At 47.3% G+C, this 12,438-nt stretch overlaps 1 long non-coding RNA gene across 1 annotated transcript in view; it reads right to left on the reverse strand.

Annotated features, from left to right (window-relative positions):
- LOC110343612 overlaps positions 1-11,067 on the reverse strand; it is a 120,934-nt gene extending 109,867 nt beyond the window's left edge. The window contains exon 1 of the long non-coding RNA XR_005876047.1: positions 10,915-11,067. This is a non-coding gene — a long non-coding RNA (uncharacterized LOC110343612). The remainder of the gene's footprint in view (positions 1-10,914) is intronic.
- Between the last annotated feature and the right edge of the window lie 1,371 nt (positions 11,068-12,438).

Here is a 12,438-nt window from a genome sequence, read left to right on the forward strand (position 1 = left end):
CGTTGAACGAGTCTCTGTGTTGTCAATCCCCGACACCCTCCGCACGTTCTCGGACACAGGTCGAGAAGCAGACGCGACAGGCAATCGATTCGGTGCTGTCCTTGGAGAAGGGTCAAAGGGAACCCTACTCACTAGGGCATCATCTCACAGCCTGAGATACCCAGAGTTGTCTGTCCCCGTGCCTGTGTAATTTTATTCTATGTGACAATAAGGGGACACAGAACACATTCACTCTCTCCCCATCAGAGCAGGAAAGGGTAGGTGCTACTGTAAGGATTCAGGCGTTATGCTGGCCTGACCCTGTCACCTGGCAGAATGCACTCAGGCAGTGCCCTGGTCAGCCCGGGGTTCCGTGAGTACTTGTCTGCACGCAGGTGCAAAGGACCCCTTTAAAAGACAGACCCCGCCGCCCACTTACGCTCTTTGCTCTCTTCTCTTGCTCTCTCCTCTCTTACCTTTCGCTCTCCCCCACTCTATCCCTTGTCTCTCTCTTCATCCGCCTTCTGCTCCCCCCCCCGTAATAAACTCCATGGTTAATGTATCTCCTAGTTCATGTTCCATCGTGATCATACAGTATCTAATTTAAAAAAAAAAACAACAGCTATCCTTGGAGCATAATTTGAGGGGCTCTAAGTTCCTCCTGACCTAAACATATATTTTTTTAATAGAATGAATACCTCCATTACACACCCATAAAGAGATGTCCTTTCCCATCACGGTCTCAATCCTAGCCTGGAAGTGACTCATCCACCAACCACCCTAGTGGGAAGATTGCATTGTCCCATCCCCAGAGTTCTGATTCTAAAGGATCTGACAGCTCCTGGCCTGGATGAGGAAGAGCGGTGTGGGCACGGTGGCATGTGTGTGCGCCTGCTGTACTTAACTTGTTCTCGAACACAGCGCCACGTTGTAACAACCGGAGCAGTCATCTGAGTCTCGAGACTCAGTGTGTACCCCAAGCCAACCCCCAGAGCACAGTCTGGGGGACGAGTACCTTGTCTCGCTTTGCGAAGGTCAGGTGGACAGGTAGAAGGTCCACTGGACAGTCTGGTTTGGGTGTCTATTAGAGAGGCACTCACTTCTATTGAGAGGATGCTACCCTACGATCCGGCTCCAGGCAAGCCTGTAGGGCATTTTCTTAGTTGATGTGGGAGGGGCCCAGCCCATTTTAGGTGATACCACCATGAACAGGTGGTCCCGGGTGCTGTACGAAAGCAGGCTGACCCAGCCATGGTGGGAAAACCAGCAAGCAGCACCCCTCCGTGGCCTTGTATCAGCGCCTGCCTCCAGATTCCTGCCTGGATTGAGTTCCTGCCCTGACTTCCCTCGGTGATGGATTACATAATATGAATGCATAAGCCAAACAAATCCTTTCCTCCCTAAGTTGTTTTGGTCATGGTCCTAATCACTGCAATAGAAACCCCAACTAGAGCTGTAGTCCTGAAAACAGCTTGGTATTGGCACAAAAATAGACAGGTAGACCAACGGAATCGAATTGAACACCCTGACATTAACCTGTACATGTATGAACACCTGATTTTCGACAAAGAAGCTAAAAATATACAATGGAAAAAAGAAAGCATCTTCAACAAATGGTGCTGGTATAACTGGGTGTTGGCGTAACTGGATGCTGACATGTAGAAGAATGCAGATAGATCCATGTCTATCGCCATGCACAAAACTTAAGTCCAAATGATTTGATCAAAGACCTCAATATAAATCCAGCCACACTGAACCTGTTAGAAGAGAAAGTGGGAGGCACCCTTGAACGAATTGGAGTGAGCTTACTGAACATAACTTCAGTAGCACAGACACTGGGATCGACAATTAATAAATGGGACCTCCTGAAACTGAGAAGCTTCTGTAAGGCAAAGGACACAGTCAGCAAGACAAAAAGGCACCCTACAGATTGGGAAAAAATAGTCACTAACCCCACATCTGACAGAGGGCTGATCTTTAAAATTTACAAAGAACTCAAGAAGCAAGTCTCCAAAACACCAAAGGATCCAATCAAAAAATGGGGTACAAAACTAAACAGAATTCTCAATAGAGGAGACTAAAATGGCTGAGAGACACTTGAGAAAGTGCTCAACATCCCTAGCCATCAGGGAAATGCAAATCAAAACAACTCTGAGATACCATCTCACTCCTGTCAGAATGGCTAAAATCAAAAAACACCAAAGACAATTTATGATGGAGAGGATGTGAAGAAAAGCCGGGTGTTGGTGGTGCACGTCTTTAATCCCAGCACACGGGAGGCAGAGGCAAGTGGATCTCTGTTAGTTCGAGGCTAGCCTGGTCTACAGAGTGAGTTCCAGTACAGCCCCCAAAACAATACAGAGAAACCCTGTCTCAGAAAACAAAGGAGAGAGAGAGAGAGAGGGAGGGAGGGAGGGAGGGAGGGAGGGAGGGAGGGAGGGAGGGAGGGAGGAAGGAAGGAACACTCCTACATTGCTGGTGGGAGTGCTGACTTGTACAGCCACTTTGGAAATCAGTACAGAGATTCCTTGGGAAAATGGGAATCAGTCTACCACAAGACCCAGCAATTCCACTCTTAGGTATATACCCAAAAGATGCACATTCATACAACAAGGATGTCTGCTCCACTATGTTCATAGCAGCATTATTTGTAATAGCCAGAACCTGGAAGCAACCTAGATGTCCCTCACCCGAAGAGTGGATAGAGAAAATGTGGTACATTTACACAATGGAATACTATTCAGTGAAAGAAAACAATGAAATCTTGAAATTTGCAGGCAAATGGATGGCACTAGAAGAAACCATCCTGAGTGAGGTAACCCAGTCACAAAAAGAGAAACATGATATGTACTCACTCATTTATGGATTTTAGACATGAATCATGGGAGTGCCAGCATACAATCCCACTGCCAGAGAGTCTGGGAAACAGAACCTTTATCCAGCGACTGATGAAAGCAGAGGCAGATACCCACAGACAAACACTGAACTCCTGGAATCCAGTGTCAGAAAGAGAGAACTGATGAGCAAAGGAGTTAAGACTGGGCTGGTTTAACCCACAGAAACAGTTGACCTGAACAAGGGGAAACTCTTGGACTTCAGATTGATGGCTGTGTGGAAAGCATGGGACTGACCAAGACTCCCTGAATGTGGGTGTCAGTGAGGAGGCCTATGTAATCTATGGGGCCTTGGGTAGTATTTACCCCTGGTGTACAAATAGATTTTGAGTGCCCATGCCACCATATGAGAGGTTCTCTCAGCCGGGACTCTTGGGGGAGGGTATAGGTCCTGCCCTGGATGAAATGACAGACTCTGGAGATCCACCATGGAGTGCCTTACCCTCCTTGGTAATTGGAGTGGAGACTGGGTGAGGGACTGGGGGACCTGGTGGGGAGGGCGGGGGAGGAGGGAAGGGAGAGGGAGCTGGGATTGACATGTGAAACAAGATTGTTTCTAACCTAAATAAAAAATAAAAAACAATAAAAAAAAAAAGATGCTCACCTTCACGGAACATTCTAATTTCTAATGGCCTCTTAGGGAAACGCACCAGAAAGGATCTGGCAGTGTTGCTGCTGTGAGTGTTTTGTAGCTGGATGGCTGCAGTGAACATGCTTGCCTGGCCTTGCAGGGTGTTCCTGTATGTCTGGAGTGAGTGAGCATGCTTATCTGGCCTTGCAGGGTGTTCCTGTAGCTGGGTGGCTGGAGTTACCATGTACCCCCTGTCCACTCTCACTCAGACAGAGTGTATCCTGTCAAAGCAAGCAGTGACTACCTTCCCCCCCTCCCCTCTCATGCAGCTCCTTCAGTGGGCAACACCATTTCTCTCTGGTCAACAGCCATTCATACTTCCTCAGTGGGTCCCTGTTTGCAGGCTCACACAGTGTCCTCGGTGACAGCGAGCCTCCTATCCTGGCACCTGACATGGGGGGCAGGGGCGCAGCTAGAAAGCTGTCATTCCCATCTCAAGGGCCACTGGGTACAAAGGCTGGAAGAGACTCACGTACCTATGCAGGCTTGCCCTCCCGCACATGGGAGAATGGAAGGGGACTGGAACAGGAACATCTCACAGGTAATAAGAACTATCTGCTAATTGCCTGTTACTTGTTTCTCAGCCGTAGGGACTCAGATGTGAAGGCATGAGCCCGCTCTGAGGGACCCACGTCTGAATGTACCTGGAGAGTTTCCTAAGGTTGGTACGAGGGCCCTTTCAGTTTTGTGAGTTCTGTTTGCAAATACTTAGGAAGGCACAACTTGGACCACATTTTGCTGCGCGTTCATCACCTAATATTTTTTCAAAGGGGGGGGGACATAGATTAAAGCAAACAGAGAAAACTCTACCAATAACACTATCTGAGTGAGTAACTGATGCCAGGGCCGTCCCAGGCCGTCTCTTCCTTCGAGGACACGTGGTCAGCGTTGCTCGGACCTGTCCATGAGAACAGCTGTGCTCCCAAGGGTCACCACGGGAAAAAAAAAAAACTGCTCTAGCTGCAGATGACCCTGAAAACAGGTGGCTGCCCTGGCCTCCGCTTCCCTTCTGCCTGGTCCTTCCTCCACACGCCCCCCAGGTGCCGCCCGGCCCGTGTATTGACTTTTAAGGTTCTCACCCACACTAATGCCATTTCCTCTTCTGGTCCCACCCATCCTTCCCCCAGCTGAAGAGTAGAGGGTGAGTGCTCAGATTTCCGGTGGGGCCATGCGCGTCTACGTTTGTTGGGGGGGGGGGAGGAAAGAAAGGGAAAGAAAGGACAGGCTCTAGTGACTTTTAGGGGTGTGACTCCCTCCATCTGTCGGTACTCGGTGTCCCGTGAGGGACGAGCAAGCACTCTTGCCAACCAAGGAGGCTACGTGTCAGGGACAGCGGAGATAGCGGGCATTTGAATAGCTGCACCCCCCCCCGTCCGCCTACCGCCACAGGGTACCCTTCTTTTAAAAGGAGAAATTCAACTTTGAAATGCGAGACTCATTGCGGGGCGGGGGGGAGTTTGGACCTTAGTCCTAACAGAAGGAGAGAAGACTAGAAACTCGAGTTCTTTGAAGGCCTGGCTATCACGTCACTGGAGATGCATCTTAGAGGCGGTGGTTCCCACAGCGCCCCCAGGAGGAGATCGGTGCTGACAGAAGCAATGGGGAACACAGGGAAATGCGGACTAGAGCCACACCCAGGGCCCCCCAATGTGATCCTTAAGTTCCTAATCACGAGGTCCTTGGCGGCTGTATCTGGAGCTAGCAAGCATCGGGAACAGGGGAGTCTGAGAAGGGACCCAGGGTGTAGCTAAGAGAGCCTTACATTTGCAGAGGAAAAAAAAATGCAAGAACAGTTGCCAAGGCTGGGCTTGGATGATTTCTCCGTTGAGGCAATAGCGACATCTGCTGCTCGGAACTGCTTCAAACCAGACAAGGAGAAAGCAGGAACTCCAGCTCTGCCCCCCTGTGTCCCTTGTTATCTTCCTGGGTGACATTGGGGTATTTCATTTTTCATACAAAACAAGCACACAAAGTGTTTTCTTAGCTACCCATATATGCTGGTTAGTAGTCACCACAACATTCTTGGACCAAATAATAGAGAGTAGAGGGACCCCCATCTCCCTTGGGTGCATGGACAGGACTTAAACGTTGTGAGGGTACCAGATACCGCTAAACCTCTGTCAGCAATGGCTGTTAATTGTTTATTTTAATTTTAATTTTTCCTTAAATATGCTGATATTGGGCTCCAGAGATGTCCTGCTCCCTGGTTAAGAGCTGTTAGACCCTGCCCATTTGCTCCAGATGCCTTGAGTGAAAAGCTACCAGCTGCTTTGAACTCTTTGACTCTGGTACCTGCGGCTTCACACAGCCTGCACCGGGTATTCCCATCACAAGCCCCTGTGTATTCTAAGTGACTGGCAACCTGGTGCCCCAGCCAGAGGGGGAGCCTTCCTCTGAGTGGCCCCAAAGAAGACCAGTGATTCGTTCAAATAGAGCCTTCACTGGCATGGAAACTAGGCTGTGAGTGGAGCCAAAACCCTTGATAGTTCATTTCTAACGATCTAAGCAGGCTCTTTCGGTCCACTTTTGGAATTCCCTGTGAAGTATCACCTATGTCTCCTAGTCTTTGCAACATTGGGTCCGATAAAAGGCTTCTGTGGAATAAGCATCTTTCCAGCCTACCTTTTCTTTTTCTTTTAAAAAAATATTTATTTATTTATGTATATGAGTGACTTGTCTCTATGCACATCAGAAGAGGGCACTAAATCCCATTACACATGACTGTGAGCCACCATGTGGCTGCTGGGAATTGAACTCAGAACCCCTGGAAGAGAAGCCAGTGCTCTTAACTGCTGAGCCATCTCTCCAGCCCAAAGCCTGCCTTTTCTTATTAGAGCATGCTGCTCTGGTAACACAAGAGAAGACAGTAAGAATGGCAGCTGAGGGGCTGAAGAGATGACTCAGGGGTTAAGAGCACTGACTGCTCTCCCAGAGGACCTGGGTTTAATTCTTAGCACTCACATGGTGGCTCGGAACTATCTATAACCCCAGATCCGGGGGACCTGACACCCTCTGCTGTGTTTCACAGGTACCAGACACACACCCGGTGCAGAAACATCCACGGAGCCAAATACATAATACACATAAAATAACAAAAAATATGTGTATTTTTTTAAGGCAGCAGCCAGAACACACACGGTGGGAGCAGGGTCTCCAGAGACAACAGGAGATGGCGGAAGTAGAAAGATGAGGCTGAAGGCAGACAGGAGACTATGAATAGCCAGAGAAGACAACCGTGGGACCCAGCTGTTGGGAGAATTCCAAGGAGCTGCCAAATCCTAGCGCTCAGGGCTCTCGGATACTCTGGCCTAAGGACGGGGCTACAGGCGCCACCTTCTGTCGCTTGCTGCTCATTACAATAGGCGCCAAGTGCTGAGGTCACCAGAGATGTAGCCCAGGGTACTCAGAGCTGTGTCTCTAGCTTCTAGGGCAGGAAGCAATAGGGTCTTAGCTCCCAGCATTTGGAGTTATAACCCCCTGGATCTGACAGTTTGGTTCACAGGACTCAGGAATTCACAGGGGTAGCCAGTGTTGGAAGAGCTTTTCATCTCCTACCCATGACTTCTATCTGGAATGAGCAAAAAGGAACCCAGCCAGCTCTTAGTAACTGGTTTTAGGAGAATACAATGCAGGCAAAGTGCATTGTGATTTGGTTGTTCCTACTCTATGATGGTGTTGGATCCTCAATATTAACAGCCCCTATGCCTGAGTTTACAGCACATTTATGTGCTGAATTATGTTTTCCTAGAAGTTAGAGTCCCAAGTTCCAGTACTTTTAACTGTGCTGCTACCAGGATAAATAGGGCCTTTGCAAGTCACTAAGTCAACATTATGTTGTTTGTGGGCTCTATGGAAAGGGACAACTGGAATTCAGAGACAGGTTGGCAGCACAGGACACCATGCAGACATGAAAATGAGAGCTAGGACAATGCATCCATAACCCGAACATTGGGAATCAATCTACCTCAAGACCCGGGTAATACCAACCTTGGGCATATGCCCAAAGGACGCTCAATCATACCACAATGACACTTGCTCAACGAAGTTCATAGAAGCATTATTCATAATAGTCAGAAACTGGAAACAACCTAGATGCCCCTCAGCTGAAGGATGGATGAGGAAAATGTAGTGCATTTACACAACGGAGTGTTACTCAGCTGCAAAAAAATGATGGCACCATGAAACTTGTAGGTAAATGGGTGGAACTAGGAAAAAAATTGTCCTGAGTGAGGTAACCCAGACCCAGAAAGACAAACATGCTATGTACTCACTCATAAGTAGACATTAGCTATAAAGGATAACCATGCCACAATCCACAGCCCCAGAGAAACACTATAAGTAAGAATGAGGGCCCAAAGGGGGACACCTAGATTTCCCTGGGAAAGGGGAAACAGAAGAAATCTCCTGGGTAAGCTAGGGGTTGGGGTGGGGGTGGGTAGGAACATGAGGGATTGGATTGGCTGGGTTTGGGGGTGGGACAGAGGGGGTTAATGAGAGCGATATCTTGATAGGGTGGGGTCATTTGGGGGGTCAGGGAGAAACCTGGCGCCAGGGAAACTCTCAGGAATCCAGAAGGATGACCCCAGCTAAGAATCTTAGCAATAGGGGAAAGGGTGCCTAAAGTGGCTCATCTACTATAATCAGATTGGCGACTACCTTAATTGTCAACCAGAGAGCCTTCATCCAGCACTGATGGAAACAGATGAAGAGATCCACAACCAAGCACTAGGCCAAGTTCCAGGAATCCTGTTGAAGAGAGGGAGGAGTGCTTTTTCGTGCCAGGGTGGTCAAGGTCATGACTGGGAAACCCACAGAAACAACTAACCTGGGCTCATAGGAGCTTACAGACTCGACCAACAGCCGCGGAGCCTGTATGGGATGGACCTAGGCCTTTCTACGTATGTAAGACAGTTGTGTACCTTGGTCTGTTTGTGGGGACTCCTAACAGTGGGATCAGGGTCTGTCCCTAAGGCTTGCGTTTGGGAACCTATTCCTCATACTGCGATGCCTCACCTAGGCTCAATACAAGGGGTGGGAAGCTTAGTCTTACTTCAACTTGATATTCTGTGTTGGCACCATGAAAGACATGCCCCTTTCTGAACAGAAACAGAGGAGCAGATGGGGGTTCAGAGAGGAGCCCAAGGGAAAGGATCCGACAGAGATGAGGGAGGGGAAATTATGGATGGGATGTAAAGTCAATGAAAAGGTTTAGTTAGTGAAAAATAATAAAATTTTTTATTACTACAATCTACAATACTGAAGATTACCAGTCAACTTCTAGAAGTGAGGGAGAAGACCTGGAATTGGTTCTTCCTCAAGGTGGAGCAACCAACCCTGAATGCACCATGATTTCAGACTTCTAAAGATGCCCAGAGACAGATTCCTATTGCTCTACGACACATGATCTGCAGTGTCACAGGAGCTCTATGGCATGTATAGACCAGTACTGATATGGATTTCAAGTCTGCTAACCCCGTAGCTGCAGCTGGATGGAAATATTTATTATTGAACCAAAGAACACAAGAATGCTCTCATCCCAGTTACCAGCTATGTCACTTCAAACATTCCAAGATGTGCAGCTGCCTAGCTACAATACAAAAACTCCAGCCTGCTTGTGCTCGGTATGCCCTTCATCAAGCTAGTAGTGTCCATGGACACAGCCTAGAATCAGAGAGGGTGATGAGCAGACAGACACACAGACCGCCACGAGGAGAACCGTAGTGTTTGCCTTCATCTGACACAAGTGTGGAGAGATTGGCCAGACCTGAACAGAATGTGGCCAAGTCTGTGAATTCTCAAGCATCTTGCTCTGTGACTTGGGGGCAGGGAAGGGGTGGGGACTGACTTCTCAGAGCACATCCAAAGCTTCTTGGTTCAGAAACATGAGGGCCAGGTTGAGCAACCCGTGTTTTATCAAGTTTTCCAATGATTCTAATGTGTGTTGTTTAAGCTTGGAAACCACTGCCCTGGCAGCTTTTGCCATGAAGGCCTAGCATTAAAACAGGCTGTGTGCTTTCAGCCGGGCAAGTGTTGCCAGCCTATAATCCCAGCATCCAAGAAGTCTGAGAGATCAAGGAAAACATAGACAGCATAGTGAGCTCCAGGCCTAGACTACGTAGCAAGACCCTGTCTCAAAAAAGAAAAAACTGAGTCAGCAAATTTCAATCCCAGCACCTGGGAGACAGAACCAGCTGTGAATTCAAGGCCAGTCTGATGTACAAAGTGAGTTCTAGACTAGACAGGGTTGCACCTGAGACCTTGTCTCAAAAACAAAGAAAAAAAAAGTCAGGCGTTGGTGGCACATGCCTTTAATCCCAGCACTTGGGAGGCAGAGACAAGCTCTGAGTGAGTTTGAGGCCAGCCTGTCTACAGAGCGAGTTCCAGGACAGCCTCCAAAACAATACTGAAAAACCCCGTCTCGAAAAACCAAAAAAAAAAAAAATAGGGAGGGGGAGAAAGAAGGTAGAGAGAGGGAGGGAGAGAGGGAGATAAGGAGAGAAGGAGAAGGATGAAGGAAGAAAGAAGGAAAGAAAGAAAGAAAATTCAAGCATTTTACTCATGCATATAAAATTTGTAGTGTCTCTACTACCAGACCATGTTCAGGTACCCAGAGAGGCAAGCACAAGTAGGTAAACCGAGTAGCTAATCATTTACGCACAGTGGTGACACTTGGGTGTAACATGTAGTCTTCCTGCCAGCTGCCTGGGTCCCACAGCTGTCTCAGCCCCCAAATAACACACAGGATGCTATTATTAACTATGAAGCTGTTGGCCGTTTTCTTTGGTTTCTTATCGGCTAGCTCTGACTTAATTATTAACCCATAACTGCTAATCTTGAGTATTTCCACGTGGTCTTCTCTTACTGGAGAAAGGGGTCCAGACCCCTTACTTCTCTGGAGTCCTACATCATGACTGACTGTGCCTCAGTTTCCCAGAATTCTCCCCGACTCCTAGTCCCACCTTTCTTGCTTCCCTATTGGCCAACAGTGCTTTATTTAATAAACCAATAAGACAACACATACACAGAAGGGCTTCCCCCATCTCTTGGGAGTGACACATTACATTGTATCTATTTGCTGTGTTTCAATTATGCATAACAGCATCTGTTATTATGACAAAGTCAATATTGTCACTGCTTTAAAAACAAAACAAACAAACAAAAAAACTTAGGGTACTAAGTAAGTCACCACCAGGAAAGCAGTGGGATCCTAATAGAAAGAATAGGAACACCCCAAGTCTCCCTTAACTCAGGCTTGTCCTCCCAGAGACAGCTCCTGCCCATGAAGAAATGACCTGCACAGCATGGACCTTCTTAATGCCTGCCTACCAGGTGGTGACTCTCAAGGAGACCTGCCGTCTTCCCGGGGCCCCAAGAAGAATTGGATCACAAGGCAGCTCAGATGCAACATACCTAGTCTTCTGTGACCTCATTAGTCTGTGTGGCAGCTGAGAAGGCATCCTAAGGGCGACGGGCTGACAAGGAAGTAGTGTTGGCTGCCATATGCTGCAGATAGCCTGGACCAGCTCATCAGAACCAACAGACACGTTTGAGAACTTTATAAGATAGTCACTAAAGCATAAATATGTAAACTTACTATTCAGTTTATTAAAAATAAATGTAATTGAGGCGGGGCGGTGGTGGCGCACGCCTTTAATCCCAGCACTCGGGAGGCAGAGGCAGGTGGATCTCTGTGAGTTCTAGGCCAGCCTGGTCTACAGAGGGAGTTCCAGGACAGGCTCCAAAGCTACACAGAGAAACCCCTGTCTCAAAAAACCAAAATAAATAAATAAAAATAAATGTAATTGAGCCATGTGTGGTGGTGCATGTCTTTTATCCCTGTCTCAGGGTATTGAAATAACCTTAAAACATTAAAAAATTATACACTATTTTTAACTTAGTTGCAATCATATTTATTTTTTAAAAACTGTAGTCACCATACTTTCATTTTATCATAATTATTACAATATTTAGAAAATCATTATAGTAAGGCAATTTTAAATAAAAATGTAGGAGACTGCTAGTATTTCCTGTTTTCTTAACAAAATTTAAGTTAATTGCTTACAAAATTAAAATTAATCGCTTATTAAAGATTTAACTCATTACAAGTACCTTGAAACTGCTTTTTGTTAGAAAGAGCATTTGCTTTCCAACATTCCTTTCTTCCTTTTTGGAAACCTTGTTCCATAAGTTTTAAAATTCTTTTTCTTTTTCCCATCTTAGAACCTTCATTCAGTAGCTGATGGAAGCAAAAGCAGACACCCACAGCTAAACACTGAGCTGAACTCCTGAAATCCAGTTGCAGAGAGGGAAGAGTGATGAGCAAAGGGGTCAAGACCAGGCAGGTGAAACCCACAGAGGCAGCTGATCTGAACAAGGGGGAGCTCATGAACCCCAGACTGATAGCTGGGAAACCAACATAGGACCAACCCAGACCCCTAAATGTGGGTGTCAGATAGGAGGCCTGGGCAGTCTATACAGCCTCTGGTAGTGGATCGGTATTTATCCCTAGCATATGAATGGACTTTGGGAGCCCATTCCACATAGATAGATACTCTCTCAGCTTAGACACACGGGGGAGGGACTAGGCCCTGCTCCAAAGGATATGAAAGACATTGAAGATGTCCCATGGAAGGCCTCACCATCTATGGGGAGCAGAAAGGGAATGGGGGTTGGTGGGGGGTAGGAGAAGAGGGGAGGAAGAGAGAACTGGGATTGACACGTAAAACAAGCTTGTTTCTAATTCAAATTAAAAAAAGAAGAAAAAAACATTTTCCTTTCTGCCCATGCTAGCTGGGGAGTGTTTTGGGTTAGTTTTATGTGCTGCTTTGGAATGGACTTTCTCAGCTGTTGTCCTGAGAGCCGTCTCCTCCCATTGACTCGGGGTTATTTTTCACAGCTAAGCAAGTGTTAGCAGGTTCAGGACATTGGGTGACC

This window comes from Mesocricetus auratus, unplaced genomic scaffold, assembly GCF_017639785.1.
Source record: "Mesocricetus auratus isolate SY011 unplaced genomic scaffold, BCM_Maur_2.0 Super-Scaffold_15014, whole genome shotgun sequence".
Taxonomy (NCBI): Eukaryota; Metazoa; Chordata; class Mammalia; order Rodentia; family Cricetidae; genus Mesocricetus; species Mesocricetus auratus.